This window comes from Neofelis nebulosa, chromosome 11, assembly GCF_028018385.1.
Source record: "Neofelis nebulosa isolate mNeoNeb1 chromosome 11, mNeoNeb1.pri, whole genome shotgun sequence".
Taxonomy (NCBI): domain Eukaryota; kingdom Metazoa; phylum Chordata; class Mammalia; order Carnivora; family Felidae; genus Neofelis; species Neofelis nebulosa.
In genome coordinates this window covers 53,927,712-53,947,198 of record NC_080792.1, presented here as the reverse complement: position 1 = coordinate 53,947,198, position 19,487 = coordinate 53,927,712, and the positions used below count along the sequence as shown (strand labels likewise).

The following is a 19,487-nucleotide window of genomic DNA, read 5'->3' as shown; positions in this document are numbered from 1 at the left end:
AGCCCCTCACTGTCAGCACTCATTCTCTCCCTCTCTCTCTGCCCCTCCCCTGCTTGCTCTCTCTCTCTGTCTGTCAAAATAAACAAAAAAAAAATTTTTTTTAAAGGAGACAAAAAAAAAAAAAAAAACCGCCATAGAAGAAAAAAAATGAAGCAAAGAAATACAACTGCAGGGGACCCTGGGTTGCTCAGTCAGTTAAGTGTCCAATTCTTGATTTTGGCTCAGGTCATGATCTCAGAATCATGAGATAGAGTCCTATATCTGGCTCTGTGATATATAACTAGCAAAAATTAACAGAAAGGGAGATATGAAAGGAAGTCTAAGTATGGTAATTTGTCATCCTTTCTATTTCAGAGTCAATAGATAGTGTCTTCATTTTATCACTAAAAAATAGGGATTTAGTCAATTATATAAGTTCATAAAAGGTAACTATTAGAAGACCTAAAACTGCCTGGCTGACTCAGTGTAGAGCGTGTGACTCTTGAGCTTGGGTTGTGAGTTTGAGCCCCATGTTGGGTGTAGAGATTACTTAAAAAAATAAAATCTTTAAAAAAAAAAAAGACCTACCAGTGGACAATAAGCCTTTCAAGTTACCAAGGTAGAGTACACTTTAAAACAAAAGAAAAGGGGCGCCTGGGTGGCTCAGTTGGTTAGGCGTCCGACTTCGGCTCAGGTCATGACCTCACAGTCCGTGGGTTCGAGCCCCGCATCGTGTTCTGTGCTGACGGCTCAGAGCCTGGAGCCCATTTCGGATTCTGTGTCTCCCTCTCTCTGCCCCTCCCCTGTTCATGCTCTGGCTCTCTCTGTCTCAAAAATAAATAAACGTTAAAAAAATTTTTTTAAAAAGATTAAAAAAAATAAAACAAGAGAAACAGATATCATGAAGTAAAATAAAGGGTGTGTTGGAAATACAAAATGTACATGACAATTAATATTAAATATATGGCATATGAATAAGTATAAAAGTATTAAATACATATTAGGAAAAAAAGGAATCAGATTCGGTTAAAAACAATTAAATGCTAAAGAGTTAGAAACAAAGTTGTTCAGAGGCACCTGGATAGCTCAGATGGTTAAGCATCTGGGTTCAGCTCAGGTCCTGGTCTCATGAGTTGCAGCCCCTGCATCAGGCTCTGCACTGAAGGCACAGAACCTGCTTTGGATCCTCTGTCCCCCTCTCTATCTGCCCCTTCCCCACATACACTCTCTATCTCTCGAAAATAAATAAACTTTAAAAAAAGAAACAAAGTTGTTCAGAAATATTGAAAGGGAAAGATAGATCAATGCATCCCAGGGAAATGAAAACCAAAAAAAGAGAGCTGGCATCATAATCAGTCAAGGATGAATTCAACGAAAGAAATTTGAAAAAAGATAAAGAGGGGAATTTTATGATGGTAAAGGAATAAAGATATAACTGTCATAAATCTTTATGGATCAGGGCATCTGGGTGGCTCAGTCAGTTAAACGTCTGACTTCAACTCAGGTCATGATCTTGAGGTTCATGAGTTGGAGCCTCACTCAGGCCCTGTGCCAACGGCTCGGAGCCTGGAGCCTGCTTCAGATTCTGTCTCCTTCTCTCTCTGTCCCTCCCCCGCTCATGCTCTGTCTCTCTCTGTCTCTCAAAAATAAATAAATGCTAAAAAAATTAAATGTCAATTAATCTTTATGGATCAAATTTTATATTATTGACATACATGAAAAAATGCAAATGCAAATGCAAAGAGGATGAAGATAAAGACAGTATTACTAGGAGACATTAACTCTTGGAAACTCATTTCCAATTCATCTTTGTAAAATAAATATAAAAGAATAACCAGTGGGGACACCTGGGTGGCTCAGTTGGTTGGGTGTCTGGATGACTCTTGATTTCGACTCAGGTCATGATCTCACGGTAGGTGGGTTCCAGCCCCAGGGTCAGGATCTGCACTGACAGTGTGGAGCCTGCTTGGGATTCTCTCTTTCTCGCTCTCTCTCTCTGCTACTTCCTGGCTCACACTCTCTCTCCCTCTCAAAATAAATAAATCTCTTGCTCTCAAAATAAATAAATAAATAAATAAATAAATAAATAAATAAATAATAATAAAAGAAACAGCAAGGAAAAAATATGCAAAAAACCAAAAAGCTAATAAAGAAGAAAATTGAGGGAGACTAGTCCTACCAGATATGAGCATCTATTATAAAACTTCAATAACTGACCAGTGGAGTTGATTAAAGAGTCCAGAAATAGAACCAAAGATACAGAAGTATTTTTAGATGACAAAAATCCATGGAACAAGAGTAATTATTCAATAAATTGTGTCAGTTTAATTGGTTAACCATTTAGGGGGAAAAATAAGTTTCAGTTCCTGCCTTATTCCAAAAATAATTCAAGGCAGAATTTAATGTAAAATATAAAGCAAATAAAATGTGGGAACATTTTATTTTTTTATTTTTTTATTTAAAAAAAAATTTTTTTTAATGTTTATTTACTTTTGAGACAGAGGGAGACAGAGCATGAACGGGGGAGGGTCAGAGAGAGAGGGAGACACAGAATCCGAAGCAGGCTCCAGGCTCTGAGCTGTCAGCACAGAGCCCGACATGGGGCTCGAACTCATGGACCGTGAGATCATGACCTAAGATGAAGTCGGACACTTAACTGACTGAGCCACCCAGGCACCCCGTGGGAACATTTTAAATACATAATTTTGAAGAGGAACTTCTTTCTAAGCAGATTATGCTACCGCAAGCCAAAAACCTAAAAGACATGCATTTAATTTGATAAAAATGTAAGAAATTTCAGGTTAGCTAAAAATCACATAAATACGGTTTTTAAAAAACAAGAAACAAAATTGGGGAAATATTTGCCATACACATTCCTGAGAAGGGCTAATTTCATCAACAGACGTACAAATTCTTACTAAAGAAGAGTTTGGTAAAATCGAATTTGTGTAATGTGTGAGTAAACACACTACCAACTCCTAAAACCTTTTTGTTTTGTTTTGGGTTTGTTGTTGTTGTATTGAGAGAGAGACAGAGAGACAGAGAGAGAGAGAAGTGGGCCTCACCCAATTCAGGGCTCAAGATCACCTGATGTGGGACTCGAACTAAGGAACGGTGAGATCATGATCTGAGCCAAAGTCAGATGCTTAACAACTGAGCCACCCAGGTGCCCTGTTTGGTTTTGAATAGCTTTATGGAGATATAGTATGTATGTATGTGTGATATAGTATGTATGACATACAATAAAGCAAACAGATTTAAACAATTTGATCAGTTTTGATAGAGTATAAACCATGGCCACGTGAAAATAATGTATCTATCACCTCCAAAGTTTTCTTGTGTCCCTATAATTTCTCTCTCCCTTGTTCTCTTCCCCATCCTCAGTCCCCAGGCAACCAGCAGTTTTTTCATCCCTATCAATTAGTTTGCAGTTTTATAATTTTATATAAATGGGATTATACAGTATATACTCTTTGGTTGTCTGGCATCTTTAACTCAGCGTAAATATTTTGAGATTTATCTATGTTGCTGCATGTATCAATAGTTCATTCTTTTTTTAAGTCGCTGATTAGTATTCCATTGTATAGTACTGTATGTTTGTAGATGATGTCTTTTATTGGTGATTAGTATTCCACTTATAGATATGATTTGTTTAGCCATTCACCTGTTGATAGTCATTTGGGTCATTTCCAGTTTGAGGCTATTAAACATGGAGCTGCTTGCTGTGAGTATTAGTGTGTAAGTCTGGTAAGGACATATGCCTTTATTTCTCTTAGATAAATACTTGTGGGTGGTATATCCCAATATGTAAGGTTATCCAAGATTTATTACTCATTAAACATTAAATATAGCATGTATACTTTGATCTCATTCATGTACATTTAAAAAATACATATGCTTTTGTAGGTATTTCAACACCAACTTCACAGTTTGGCTGAATCCCAAATGGCTGGCTGTTAAAATCAATATACAGTTAAAACTAAGACTGAAACAGATTATACCATCACAGAATGAACGTCTGGGTTACTACAAGAATAAGTCTGAATTTTTATTTAAAAATTCAAATATTGTGGGGCACCTGGCTGGCTCCTTGGGAAGAACATGCGACTCTTGATCTCTGGGTTGTGAGTTTGAGCCCCATGTTAAGTGTAGAGACTACTAAAAAATTTAAATAAACTTAAAAAATAAATAAACAAATGAAAAGTCAAATATTAGTTAAATATTTAGCAGACACATCTTTAAAGATTGCCATCATGGTTCAGGAACAGTGCTTTCCCCAGTGGGGTCAGTGGGTCAGCAGCTCCTGTGGTCATGGTACTGCACATTTGTAACAGGTAAATTAGGTGTTCTTTTTTCAACCAGCTCCTTTAATAACATCTTGATGTGTGTGTGTGTGTGTGTGTGTAGCATAATACAATTTAGGAAGTAGTTTTTCAGTAGCATGTTTTCTAGAAGGAAATTTGTACCTAAGATTTATAGAGTGGGCAACTCTCCAGAATCTTTTTACTTCAATTATTGAAAATCAGACGAGATCAGTCACGTTCAGGGTGGTATGGCCCGAGACAAAAATGATTAGCAGTCGATAGGGGTCAATTCAACAAGATTCTGTTTGAAGTTTTGAGTTTGATAGACTCAAAGCTATAAAGAATTGTCTCTTATAAAGAATTGTACTCTCATCAAACCTTTTTTTTAAATTGTGGTAAAATACACACGACATAAAATTTACTACGTTATAACCATGTGTAAGTGTATAGTTCAGTGATAGTGAGTATATTCACATTGTTGTGCGACCACCACTACCATCCATCTCCAGAATTTTTATCATCTTGCAAAACTGAACTTCTCTACCCATTAAACAATAACTTCCCGTTCTTCTTTGCCCACAGTCCCTGGTGACCACCATTCATTCCACTTTCCATGTCTATGAATTTAACTACTCTAGATACTTCATAAAAGTAGAATCATACAGTATTTGCCCTTTTGTGATTGGCTTATTTCACTTAGCATCATGTCCTCAAAGTTCATCCATGGTGCCCGCCCTTTTGAAGTTACAAGAGTGAGAACAAAATGTGTTTGGGGTACTTCCTTTTTCTCTATATCTCTACATAATCTTTATTATGTCTAAATATGTCAGGTTATTATTACATGTGATATTGGAGTTCTCCTTCTTTGGAAAATCTGAAGTGATAACAAAGCTGCCATTCTGCATTTAATTCATCTTTACAAGATGTGAAGAATTCTCAAACAGATTTTTTTCTTTTAATAATCATGGCCTAATTGGAATTAAATAATAAATAATTAATCAAAATTCTTTCTCCTGTTTTTGTTTTTTTTTTTTACATTTATTTATTTTTGAGAAACAGACACAAAGTGTGAGCAGGGGAGGGGCAGAGAGAGAAGGAGACACAGAATCTGAAGCAGGCTCCAGGCTCTGAGCAAGCAGTCAGCACAGAGTCTGATGCGGGGCTCAAACCCACGAGTTGTGAGATCATGACCTGAGCCGGAGTCGGACGCTCAACCGACTGAGCCACCGAGGTGCCCCTTAATCAAAATTCTTTTTTAAAAAAAAATTTTTTTTAACGTTTATTTATTTTTGAGACAGAGAGAGACAGAGCATGAACAGGGGAGGGGCAGAGAGAGAGGGAGACACAGAATCCGAAACAGGCTCCAGGCTCTGAGCGGTCAGCACAGAGCCCGACGCGGGGCTCGAACTCACAGACCGTGAGATCATGACCTGAGCTGAAGTCGGACGCTTAACCGACCAAGCCACCCAGGCGCCCCTAAAATTCTTAAGAGCTATCTTATTCACTCACTTCACCAAACAAGTTTGCAGATACTAGAATTTTGATACTCTCTAATCTTGATTATTGTCCTTAAAATTTATACTTATTTTTTATAAACATTTGTGGACTCAAAAAGGACTTACTTTCTATCCTTCCCCAAAGTTCTCAAACTCTGCCTTAATTATTTGTGCTGACTGTTAATCTATTGCCTTATTTATTTAATTAGTTGAAAAATCTTGGGGTACCTGGGTGGCTTAGTCAGTTAAGTGTCTGACTTCAGCTCGGGTCATGATCTCCCGCTTCATGAGTTCGAGCCCACATCAGGCTGTCTTCTGCAGCAAAGAGCCCACTTCAGATCCTCTGTCCTCCTCACTCTGCCCCTTCCCTGCTTGCTCTCTGTCTCTCTTTCAAAAATAATAAACATTTGAAAAAAAGAAAAGAAAAACAGAAAATTCCTAATGATGACTTTTGTTCACAAACTTAACTTTTACAACATTAATTATTACACTATTATTATTATTATTACAATGGTAAATACACACTTTAACTGAAAGAATTTCAACATAAAACACTTGGGGAGATATTTCCATCCAGATTATACCTAGAATGCCTCCTATGTTTAAAAGTGATTGTTCAGATATTAGCAACCAATGACTTGCCTTGTTTGGATCATGGGTGTTTTATGCTGATTAGCCATGATAATAGCCTAATCTGAAATGGCAAACCTTTTCCATAAAAGGCTGGAAATGAAATACTTTTGGCTTTGTAGACAAGCTTCTGTTGCAACTACTCAACCCTGCCACCTATCGTGAAAGCAGCCAAAGACAATTATATAAAGGTATAGATGTGGTGGATCTCAATAAAACTTTATTTACACAGGGTGCCTGGGTTGGCTCAGTCCGTTAAGCTAAGTTTGGCTCAGGTCATGATCTCACAGTCTGTGGTTTGAGCCCTGCGTCTGGTTCTGTGCTGACAGCTCAGAGCCTGGAGCCTGCTTAGGATTCTGTGCCACCCTCTCTCTCTGTTCCTCCCCTGCTCATGCTCTGTCTCTCAAAAATATATAAAGTAAATATTTTTTAAAAATATTTAAAAAAATAAAAATAAAGCTTATTTACAAAACAAAAGAAAAGCCAGATTTGGCTTGAGGCTGATAAATTGCAGACAACTACTCCCTTCCTCACCCCCTTCCCCAACCTCACCCTCCCCAATTTGATAATTGGTCATGCACAAGTCTGAAAATGCCAGGGTTCTCTATGAGTTGGCATTTGACTCTTCAGTCTTCCACAGGCCAAAGTTGAAACCAAATCGCAGAATTTGGCAGAACTCTTAGGCCAAACTGATGTACAGAGCTTCTAGAATACATGCCAGTATAAGCATTACAAAACTTTTGGATAGATAAATAATTGTCAGTCTTGGGTTCCTCTGCGGAGTGGAGAGGAGACTGGGGTAGGAAACTTTTCTTTTTCCATCCTTGTTTACTCTATGAATTGTTATCATGTGCATTTTATTACTTTAAAACAAAGTCAAGGAACATTTCCTCACTGAATGACTTGGGATACATAGAATCAGACAGTTTGATGTTTTCTATCAAATACTTGCTGTTGTGGCATTTTCTTTTTAACTAGAAGATTAGAAATTCCCTTGTGATGATAATATGTGGCAACTCTTACTTAGGTTAATATGACTTAGTCTGTTTTTTGTCACACTACAGAATCAATCTGGGGGTGGGGGTGGGGGGTGAAGGGAGACAAAAGTTACAGACGTCCAGTTATAAAATAAATTATGGGCATGTAATGTATAGCATGTGACTATAGTTAATGATACTGTGTTGCATATTGAAAGTTGTTAAGAAAGTAGATCTTAAAGGTCTTCATTACAATTAAAAAAAAGTGTAACTTTGTAATGTGACAGATGTTAATTAGACTTAGTGATCATTTCATGAGATATACAATATACAAATATCCAACCATTATGTTGTACACCTGAAATTAATATAATGTTATATGTCAATTGTACCTCCGTTAAAAAGTAAAATATAGGGGCGCCTGGGTGGCGCAGTCGGTTGAGCGTCCGACTTCAGCCAGGTCACGATCTCGCGGTCCGTGAGTTCGAGCCCCGCGTCAGGCTCTGGGCTGATGGCTCAGAGCCTGGAGCCTGTTTCCGATTCTGTGTCTCCCTCTCTCTCTGCCCCTCCCCCGTTCATGCTCTGTCTCTCTCTCTGTCCCAAAAATAAATAAAAAACGTTGAAAAAAAAAAAAAAAAGTAAAATATAATTAAAAAAAAAGAACTCACAAAGTAAAAACATATCAACCTGGAATGCTAGCTAGTTCATGTGTTCAAGATGCTATAAGAAGCATAAACAAGGAACATGTAGGACTAGATAAAGATCACAAGGCATGAAAAAGTTAATTTGGTTCATTGATTATGTTTTTAGTCTTATCACAGTGATCATATTCTTTTGTTTTTAAGTTTATTTATTTGTTTTGAGAGAGAGAAAGAGTGCATGCAGGGGAGGGGCACAGAGTGAGGGAGAGACAGAGTCCCAAGCAGTCTCCACGTACTGTCAGCTCAGAGTCTAACATGGAGCTTGATCTCAGGAGCCAACCGTGAGATCATGACCTGAGCTGAAATCAAGAGTCAGATGCTTAACTGACTGAGCCACCCAGGCTCATATTCTTGACAACAAATTTTTACCCAAAAAAATTTTATAATTCTCGATAATACTGTGCTATAAATAAGAGTATTTATCAATAAACCTTGGAGAAATATTAGTGACTAAAGTGTCTTGAATACTTACAATGAGCCAGACATTATCTTAAGTGCTTACCATGAATTACCATAATCAACGTTCACAGCATCCCTCTAAAGTGGGTGCTAATGTTAGCCTCCTTTCACAGATAATACAAAATTAGGCTTAAAGAGGTTAGCAATTTTGTCCAAAACAAAATAGGTCCAACTATTAAGCTAACAAGTTCTCAGATTTGAACTTAGGCAGCCTGATTTGAGTCCTGACTCTCAGCATTTGACCCAGTGAGGAGAGGATGGAGTGGAAAATTCAGGAAGCCTTTCAAATGGGCTGTGGAATGCATTAGAGGACTTCCCAGTGTAGAAGGGGTGAGAAGATAGGAAGAGTTGCAAGGGGCACCAGGGTCACCTCCCTAAATGCCACTGGCTTAGAACATGGACTGAAGTTGGCATTTCGTTTGTGACCACATGTCATTTGGGAGCAAAGGGAACACACTACTCTTCAAGTTTCATAAAACTTACTCAGGTTTCAGAATTTCTCGGTGTTACTGGACGTAACACCGAAAGAGTAATTGTAATGAAAAAAAAATCATCTTTAATTCAATTCCTCCTGTAACCTAAATGTTTTAAAGTGAAAACACTACACGGCTTTTCAAAATGCTTAAGAATGCCAGTAAACACACACTGAAAAGCAGGCTGAACTTGGGTGAGGGCCAGATGTGACAAAAGAGAAGAAACAACAGGCAGGCTCGGAGGGAAGTGATGAGTGCCGAAGCCAAGGAGAGAGGAGCCAGAATATTATCTGCAGAGCATGAAGCAATGTGCGCCGCTTGCAGTGCAGCTGTAAAGAGGAAATAACGTAAACATTTCAACACGAGTTTCCCTCAAATCCTTGAAAGCCTGTGGGTGTCCTCTGAATGACCGAAGCCCATATAAAGATAATGTTCACAACCGAGACGGTACTCTGCTACAAACCAGGACTGTGTGAGATAAGCGGGCCAAGGAGACAGGAAGGTCAAGGGCATATGGATCGTGATGGCCCAGCAAGCTCTTGCCAACCTGTTTGAGTGTTACTCTCTTTTTACTTTTTCCTCTTTTTGGTGAAGTCTGGCTTCATAACTAAAAACAGAATACTGGAACTTGTAAATAATTTACAAATTTTACTTCCTTTTTTCTTGTCTAAGCTCCAATTCCTTCAGAGCCTGGCAACTCTACGGTCATCTCATTAATCTGGAAATCCAACGTAATCGGTCTGTGAACGGTGCCATGTATAGAAGTGTTAACACCACACTCCTCCCCAGAGGTTAAATTTGTTGGAGTGCTTAACCACCGTGTTTTAAGGTCTCAGCCATTAAATGAAATAACACATATTCAGGTTACCAAGTGCCCACCAAGAATGAAAGTACACGGCAAGCCCACAGCGACTAGGGTCTGCAGTGAACGGAAGACACTGGATGTAGTTCAGAGGTTCCTACACTCACTCTCCCTCAGAATTTCCCGAGGTTTCCTATCAAGCATATTCCAGGGCTCTTCTTCCAGAGATTCTGGTTTGAGGGGTCAGAACAAGAGACTATTTTTAACAAGCCCCTTCCCCCCTTCCCCCCCCCCCCCCCACCATGTGCTTTTGAGATTGGGACTGGCTTTTGAGAATTACTGTTGGCAACTAATCTTTAGCATCTCTGCCCCACTCCTATTACCCAGTCTTTACCCTGCCTCATTCCCCTGCCCCAGCGCCCTTCTGTCACCCTCCAGCTTCAGATTTATTCAAATGCATTACTTTGACATTTAAAGCCCTTCTCCTTCCCTTTACACTTCTGTTCTATCAGATTTTATGTTTCCAACATGCTGGCAGTTTGTAGTTCTTGATGAGCCATGGTCACTTTTCGTTGTACATACTATGAACTCTTTCTTAAGTGCCCCACACTCTTCTCAACACCCACTCACCGGCCACCAACCAGCGACAGCACGCACACCCATCCCCACTCCCCCACACTGCCCGCTGGAGGACCCCCACATGCCTTTCCAGTCTAGACTTCGTCGCCTCTTTGATCACCATACCCCTAGTTTCGTTTGGATGCTCCTGGTAGATGCCCCTATGTTACCCTAGCGCAGGTTCTGTTAACACTTATCAGACGATCCCACTCATACACAGTTGTTAAAAATGTATTTTCCCCACTAGTTTGTTAACTGTTTGTGGTCTTGCATCTCTAGAGCCTAGCACAGCTTTTGGGCTACAGTAGGTTTCTCATACATGTTTATTAAATGAATAACTAAGTAAGTAACCTGATAAGGTAAACTATATGAGATATACACCATCTGCATTGTTCTTTCACCAGTCCCTTTTTTCTGGGCCATCTACAAAGAGGGAGAAGGCATCATGTTGGAGAATCTGGAAGGAATTGGAGAAAGCCCTGGATTCAAGTTCCAGAAAATTAGGTGAGTGTCCATCTAGTGGTGGCAGCAAGGAGGGAAGCAAGATGGCCTAACCAAAGCCATATATACATCTTATACATATATACATCTTATATGCAGCTGCCTGGCTGCCTGAGGAGGGGGAGAAAAGAAGGTCTCCACAACCTGCTTCTTCGGTATCTCCTTCTAATTCATTCATTTTCTCAATCCTTGCTACTCTAGCCTTAGTTCAGGTCCTTCCAAGAATATGGGCCTTTCAGTAACAGGAGCAGAAATGTATCATCCAGGCTCAACCAATACAGATACCAAAGTCCTCACCATCCTTTCCATAGCACTATTACCAGGAGCCCCCCAAGCCCGTGGTAGTCAAGAGCCATTTGCTTACATGGTAACATACCTTTGGCACTCATCCACCACTGTAGTCAAACTATAGTGCATAAACATGCCCCATTAATCCCTCTTCCATCTGAGTTAATGAGCAGGATTTTATTCCTCTTATGCAAAAGGAGAAATTGTGTTAGGGGACTACTATTAGATATACCCAGTCTTGTAGAATGTATTCTCTGTTTTTGATGATTATCAAGTGTTGTAATTTTTAATGGGAAATGCAAGCATAAGTTCCAAAATTTTTAAAAGAGAGTATTTATGGTAAAATTAAGTCTTCTTCTCATTCCTGGCCCATGGCTACTCATTTAGCCCCTCAAGAGCAACCAACTTCTTATATGTGTCTTTCCAGAGACATCTGATGCATTTATGTTTGCATGAATGCACGTGGGTGTGCCCACAGATGTAGAACAAACATTATGAATACGAATATGATTTCTCAATGTGGTATGAACTCTATCTGGACTCTACTTTCAACTGAGGCCACTGATTTCCATATGTGCCTGCCATTCCGGGCCTCTATGACACAATGTAGCATAAAGGCTGGCGAAACGCATTTGACCGCTCGCCACCACTTCCCCACAGGCTGTAGTCTGTCTGTTGGTCAGCCTCACTTCCGCTAGTCAGGAGGTTACCCATTTTGCTGCCTACTTCCAATTTAGCCCAGATGCAAAGAAAGTAGGGCAACCTCTGTGTATTTTCTGAATCAAACACATCTTTTCAAATAAAAGAACAGCGTGCCATGGAAGAATTTCAATATTGAGGCCTGTTTTGAAATATTGAAGCAAAGTAGCAAAATGGTGAAGGTGACAGGCATCTGGAACACAGGTGGAAAAAGGGGGAAAAAAATCACAACAAAAATCATATGCATATAAAGATGGATATGTACTGAAAAGCAAAAATACTAACCTCTTCCATCCCCATAATTGTGGTGGGAATATAAATGCTTGCATTTCATCTCTTTAAAATGATTGTCTGTTTCCTCTTTGTAATAATTTGATTGCACCCATTTACCCTCGATTTCACTTTATTCACTCCATTCTTGGTCAATCCTGCCAACTTGTAGGGCTAGCCTAGATTTGCACATCTTTCCAAGACGACCATCTTGGATGGGTGAAGGGTTTTCCTTCCTCCCCTTTCTGGGCAGTACATGGTGGATTTGCTTCAGATCAGCTGCTCAACTACTATTCATGGATCTCCCATTCTGCATGGAAAGACAAGTAGATAAAGAGAGGTCCCTGCTCTCCTTGGGTTGATGTTGTGGAAGAGGTTGGAGCTATAGACTCTTTCTGTCTTTTAATAGGGAAAGAAATAGGCAGACTCATAAACAAAGTGGGGGGGGGGAATGTTACATGAATGTGACAGAGTTCAAGAAGCGTGCTACAAAAAAAATCCCTGGTCCTCTTAAACACCTGAAATGAGGGTAAGTAGAGAGACTGAGACATAAATCTTTTTTCTGGGGAAGTTTCTCAGAATCACTGATGAAAAATTCGCCATTATGATTGTTTTCTGAGGTTGCTGTCTTTATTCCCATGAATGTAGGCATTGTTCCCTCTTGGCTTCTCTGTTTACAGATTCTTGTCTCTTTGTATGTACTTTTCAAGGTTTGGGCCCCAAAGGTGTAAAAACTCTGTGTGGGGAAAAGTGAGAGGGAGGGTGTTGAGCTCAAGGGCAATTTGAAAACAAAGGGGTAAAGTGGCCAGTTTTACTGCCTGATAAACTGGGTGAGGGGGAGGAGGTCGTGGAAGCTTCCGAGAGCCTGGAGTAGGAGGCTCCTTCTGCCACAAATGGCTATGATGGCCTCCAGGGAGATTTGAGAGATTAGAGGCCTTAATCTTCTGACCTGAGAAGTGGGGACTCTTTTCTCTCTCTCTCTCTCTCTCTCTCTCTCTCTCTCTCTCTCTCTCTCCCTCCCTCCCTCCCTCCCTCTCTCTCCCTCTCTCTCTCTCAGTGACTTTCAGCAAGTGGACCCACCTCTCAACTGCTTATAACCTGGTAGGAACCTAACTAGAGAATATGCTGAATTTATTTAACTATCTCCAAAATAAGCAGGAAATCTTGAATATTTTATTCTTAATTGTTTTAAGTTTTACTTATTTATTTTGAGAAAGAGAGAGGGCATGAGCAGGGGAGGGACAGAAAGAGGGAGAGAGAGAGGAAGGGGGGTGGAGCCTGGGGCTCAGCCTCTCGACCCCAAATCATGACCTGAGCTGAAATCAAGAGTAGGTTGCTTAACCGAGTGAGCCACCCAGGCACCCCTTGAATATTTTCAATGTAACTTTTAATATTGAGGTTTTTCAGGGTGCCTGGGTGGCTCAGTCGGTTAAGCCTCTGGAGGACTTCGGCTCAGGTCATGATTTCACGGCTTGTGAGTTTGAGCCCCTTGTCAGGCTCTGTGCTGACAGCTCAGAGCCTGGAGCCTCTTCAGATTCTGTGTCTCCCTCTCTCTTTGCCCCTCCCTTACTCACACTCTGTCTTTGTCTCTCTCTCTCTCAAAAATAAAATAAACATTAAAAATAAATAAATAATAAAATTGAGGTTTTGCTCTTTTACGTGTTTACTTGAGTTCTTAGCTACCGTTGTTTGCAGGTCTGAAGGAAACAATGGTAGTGCTGGGAAAACAAACATCACTGTCAGAGCAAGCATTTTGTAAAAACCACCTTTTTCCTCTTTGGTGAGCTGTTAGGCCATCAGCTGTAGCCTCAGCACGGCCACAGAGCACAGCTGTGTTTGGGGTTCTCTAAAGGGAGAGAACCAACCTTTCTTACCTGCATCCAGAGTACTAGGCGGTCTGACACTTCTAGGAGGGCCCGAGGAGGGCCAGAAGGTTTATGTCGCCCACAGCACTGGGACATAATATCTGAGTGGGTAAATAAGAACTGAATAAAGAGATCACACCTAAGAAGATAACTTGAGGGGCACCTGGGTGGCTCAGTCGGTTAAGCGTGTGCCTTCAACTCAGGTCAAGCCCCACATTGGGCCCTGTGCTGCCAGCTCAGAGCCTGGAGCCTGCTTCAGATTCTGTCTCCCTCTCTCTCTGCCCCTCCCCCACTCTCTCTCTCTCTCAAAAATAAATAAACATTAACAAATTTTTTTAAAAAAGAAGATAACTTGAGAAAAGCACAATGAGCACAACCTCCTAAAATGAGCCATTGTCAATCTACACTCAGATTATTACAAAACGTGAATAAAGTATTCACATTCAGTTTTGCTGTGCTAGTTAGCGTCGTCCGTGAGGAAATATGCTTCATCATCATGTTCGTTCAGAATGGGTGTCTGAAAGGCAGTGTTGTACACTGGGAGCAACGTCAACTGTAGCACAGGCAGGACCAGTAAAAGATTCGGTTGGCTTCCCGCAAGACTTGTGGAAACAATTTTTTCTATCTAAACACACCCACTCATACACACCCCACAACATACTCCTGGTATCCTGCCAGAACACTTCAGATCTCTCAACCTCGTTTCTGGGTCTGACAGTATTTCCAAGAGGTAAGTAGAGGCAGGGAGCAGCTGCACTGAGAAGCTGTCTCATGGTCATTTGTGCAGGGGCTGATCTTTATATGCTTAGATTGTGTGACTTAATGGAGCATCTTATCGGGAATTAATAGAAATAGCTGGCAACATTCTTGACATACTAATAGTATTCATATACAGAGCATGATTTTACGAAGTATTTTCATACCCATCCACTGGCTCTGTGCCTCAGTCTTCTCAGCTCTAAAATAGAAGTGATAAGGGGCCCCTGGGTGGCTCAGTCGGTTAAGCGGCCGACTTTGGCTCAGGTCAGGATTTCACAGTCTGTGAGTTCGAGCCCCGCATCGGGCTCTGTGCTGACAGCTCAGAGCCTGGAGCCTGTTTCAGATTCTGTGTCTCCCTCTCTCTGACCCTCCCCTGTTCATGCTCTGTCTCCCTCTGTCTCAAAAATAAATAAACGTTGAAAAAAAAATTTTTTTTAAAAATAGAAGTGATAATAATAATATTGACTCGCACAAGATGACACCGCCAGTAAGTGGAGGAGTTAGGTTTTATGAGAGCAAAGGCCATAATCTTCTTTTCGACAAAAGTCCTTTTTCTTCAGTGTGAAAACAACCAGAGCATTGCTGAGATCTTGGCATTTTTCTGTACACTCAATACATGTTTGTAAGTGGATGAATGATTGATGGAAAGAATGAATGAATGATACAGCTTTGTAAAAAGGAGTCCGAGAGATTGCTCCCTGGATTTTGGGGTTCACAAAATAATATGAATTTCACTGCAATAGACTTTGTTATTCTATCTCTTAAAGAAACAATTTTGACAATGTTACAGCATTATTGGGACGAATACTCTACATATTTATACTCCTGCTTTATCACTTTCAAGTTCATTAAGGAATAAGTTACTACACTACCCAAGAATAATAGTGCCATCTAGCGACACTTATGGTTATTGTCTCTAAAATTGCATATGACAAGAGTGTGATGTGTGCCATGTGTGATCCTCAGCACTTTTCTGTCCAAGAAAACTTTTCTCAAAATTTCAGTATGTGATAGACTTTTACATCCTCATTCATATTTCCCAGATGACATATTTACACACCCTATTCCTGTCAGATTTTCAAACACTGTTTATCTTTTAAGACCTATCAGTTTTGAGAGGCAACACCAACCAACACAATTACTTTTCAGGATGAACAATATTAAATAGGTACAGTGATTGTAAGACATCTTGTTTTCAAAAGCATTGAAGTGTAAAAAAAAGTCCATTTACGATCAAGGAAATCCATCATTTAAGTATTTATTCATATATGTATTGCTGAACTTTAAAATCTATTTTATACAATTATTTTATTAGGAAAGATAATCCACTAAATGTATAAATATAATTTAATTTTTAAAATATTAATGGCTTTCATATATATGATAGTATAGTCACATAAATTTACAAATTAGAAAAAAACTTTGGTCAGGCTACTGGCATTATTTAATTAGGAAATGGTAGGTTTCATGAGAAGCACTCCATCTCACTCAAAAAGCTTAGAAGCTAGTCTTGGCTCAGACACTGTCCAGTTATATCAAGTTGAGCAAGTCAGGGAACTTCTGTAACTCAGTATTCTCACCTGTAAAACTGGTTAACAATGCCTACCTTATCCACCTCCTAGAGTTTTGAATCTTCTTTAATGCTTTAATGATGGTAAGAAACTAAATGGTGTTATTCCCAATAATCATTTTCCTGGGAGGGCAGGTTCTGGAACTAGACTGCCAGAACTCAAATAACAGCCCCATTGCCCACCAGCTGTGTAACCTTGGTAAGGTACTTCTCTGCTCCTCAGTGCTTCATTTTTAGAACAGGAGTAATACAAATACAGTCCCTATCTGAAAGGGCAGTAGGGTAACATGCTTAGTACATAGTAAACATTCAGCACAGTTTCAACTGCATGATTATGCACAAACATCCACACATCCCCAGTGTGATAGCCAGAAGATCAACTGTCAACTTAAGAGACCATCACTATGTGATTCTCAAAAAAGAGAACGATACTGTATAGAGTTTTCATTTATTAATTGACCAGAAAAGAACAAGGTCCTAACCTAGGTGCCTTCTATTACCGGATTCCACAACTCTCTTTATAGATACTATAGCAAACAGAATGGGATAGGCAGGTCAACATAAGATATTAAGAACAACTGATTTTTAAAAAGCTTGATGGCAGTTAGAATAATATTAGGGAGACAGCGACAAGGCAGGGTTGAAGGAGAGGAAATAGACAAGGAGAGATGTTTTACAACCACCTCCTCTACTATTTCGGGAGTCTGAGCCGCCCCTGTGTCTTACCTGGATGACAGCGGTAGTCTCCTAACTGGAAGCCTTATTGTTTTTGTTTCTACTCTAGCCCCTCCTTTCTTTCCTTTCCTCTCCTTTCCTCTCCGCTCCTCCCCTCCCCTGTCCTCTCTTTTCTTTTCTTTTAAGTAGGCTTCACACCCAGCACGGAGCCCAACGCAGGGCTTGAACTCAAGACCCTGAGATCATGACCTGAGCTGAGAGCAAGAGTCAGACCCTTAACTGACTGAGCCACCCAGACGCTCCTTGCCCCTCCTTTCCATACACAGCAGCAAGGTTAAGTTTTTAAAAATCTCACATTTCTTCACTGCCCAAAGCCCTAGGATTCTGCACTTAGACTAAACAGCAAATACCATTCTTGTCCTTCTGGGCTCTCCCAATGCTCTTGCTATAGCATGCGCTGAAAGGAGTCTTGTGAGTGGTAAGAGGGGAACCTCTTTCTTGTCATGCAGATCTCTGCTTAATGTCACTTCTCAGAGGCCCTCTGCTACACTTGCTCTGTTCTTTGTCCCACAGCACTTATGTGATATGGCTTACTGACCCTGCCTCTCATCAGTGAATGTGAGCTCCAAGAGGGCAGCACCTTTGTCCTGCCTCCCCCCATTACCCCCAAAACTTAGAACCGTGCCTGGCAGGGACACCTGAGTGGCTCAGTCGGTTTAGCGTCCGACTTTGACTCAGATCATGATCTCAGTTCATGGGTTTGAGCCCCGCGTGGGATTCTGTGCTGACTGCTCAAGAGCCTAGAGTCTGCTTCAGATTCTGTCTCCCTATCTTTCTGCCCTTCCCCCACTCGTGCTGTTTCTCTCTCAAAAATACATGTTAAAGAAAAAAAATTAAAAAAAAAAAAAAAAGAAGTGCCTGGTACATAACAGGTGACTGATAAATATTGGTTTAATGATGATCAAGATTATCTCAGATTTTCCCCTTAAACATATAACGATTCTCCACCTGGTTTGATACCGCATGGTGACCTTAAGCTTGGACATGTGCTTTGGCTTTTCTAAACTTCAGCTCTCATAAAAAAAGCAGGAATAACATCTGCCCTATCTACCTTGTGAGCTGTGAGGATCAGATGATAAATGTGAAAGCTCTCATGAAGTGCAGAGCACTATACTAGACCATGACAGTGAAACTGCTCACTCATTTTAAAGAGGATGGAAAGGATGCCCAGAAAAATTAAGCGGCGGCAAGTATTACATGGTATGTAAGTGCATTGATTTCTAGCAGATAAAATACCGAAACGACACTTTTAAGAGAGAGAGAGGTGTTGAACAAAATTGGGAAAACCTAGTTTGGTTTTTTTTAAGGTTTTTTTCTCTATTACATTGTCTGGCTTTGAGGATTTTAAATGAACTCCATAGCAGCCTTGTCTGTTCTTCAGTCCTTGCCTATAGTCTATAGTTTATATACTACATGAACTGCCTTCAAACATAGTATTGCTTAAAATCTGTTTTTTAACTGGATACTTTCCTGAAATTCTGTTCAAATCAATTTCTGCAAGTTATTTTAAATTTCAATGACTACAAAATTATGTTAGAATGTAATGGACAGGTCTTGACCTTTTAAGCATTTGGGGCTTTTTGCAAACAGCACAGGGGGGCTGCAGGACTATAAACTCTGGAGTTAGGCACGCAGGTTGGAATCCCACCTCTCGCTTACCACAAGTGACTCTGATCAATCACTCAACTATGCAGAACTCAGTTCCCTCACCTGAAATACAGCACTAATAAAAATCTATCTCACAAGATTGTCGGGAAGTCAGTGAAAATCATCTGTGTGCAGTGATTCACACATAGCAAATGTTAGTAATAACTATTCATCAGAATCTTCTTAGGCTCTAAGCTCCATAAACTGTTCAATGTTTCCTCAGATATATTCTATATTTATCATTCAATAAACATCTACCTTACTAAAAAGCATTAAAAACACAAAGGTATGAGTTTTTACTGAATAATGATGTTAATTTGTACTTAAAAGCTCTGAAGGGGCACCTGGGAGGCTCAGTCAGTTGGGAGGCTGACTTCGGCTCACGTCATGATCTCGCAGTTTGTGAGTTGGAGCCCCACGTCGGGCTCTGTGCTGACAGCTCAGAGACTGGAGCCCGATTCGGACTCTGTGTCTCCCTCTCTCTCTGACCCTCCCCCGCTCACACTCTGTGTCTCTCTCTATCTCAAAAACAAATAGACATTAAAAAAAAATTTTTTTTTTAAGTTCTGAAGAACATTGTCCCACATAATTGAAAAATCAGCTTTACCATGAAATTTGAAATCTGTGAACTTGAAAATCTGAAAAAAAAAAAAAAAAAAAAAAAAAGACTGCCCCAACTACTTTCCATTATATTCCATTTGAGTCACCATAATC

General features: G+C 40.1%; 1 long non-coding RNA gene across 2 annotated transcripts in view; it reads left to right on the top strand.

The window, feature by feature from the left end:
- The window catches only part of LOC131490345 (uncharacterized), a 135,489-nt gene extending 124,496 nt beyond the window's left edge, over positions 1 to 10,993 (top strand). For both annotated transcript variants that reach the window (XR_009251046.1, XR_009251048.1), the window contains exon 6: positions 10,844 to 10,993. This is a non-coding gene — a long non-coding RNA (uncharacterized LOC131490345). The remainder of the gene's footprint in view (positions 1 to 10,843) is intronic.
- The last annotated feature ends 8,494 nt before the right edge of the window (positions 10,994 to 19,487 follow it).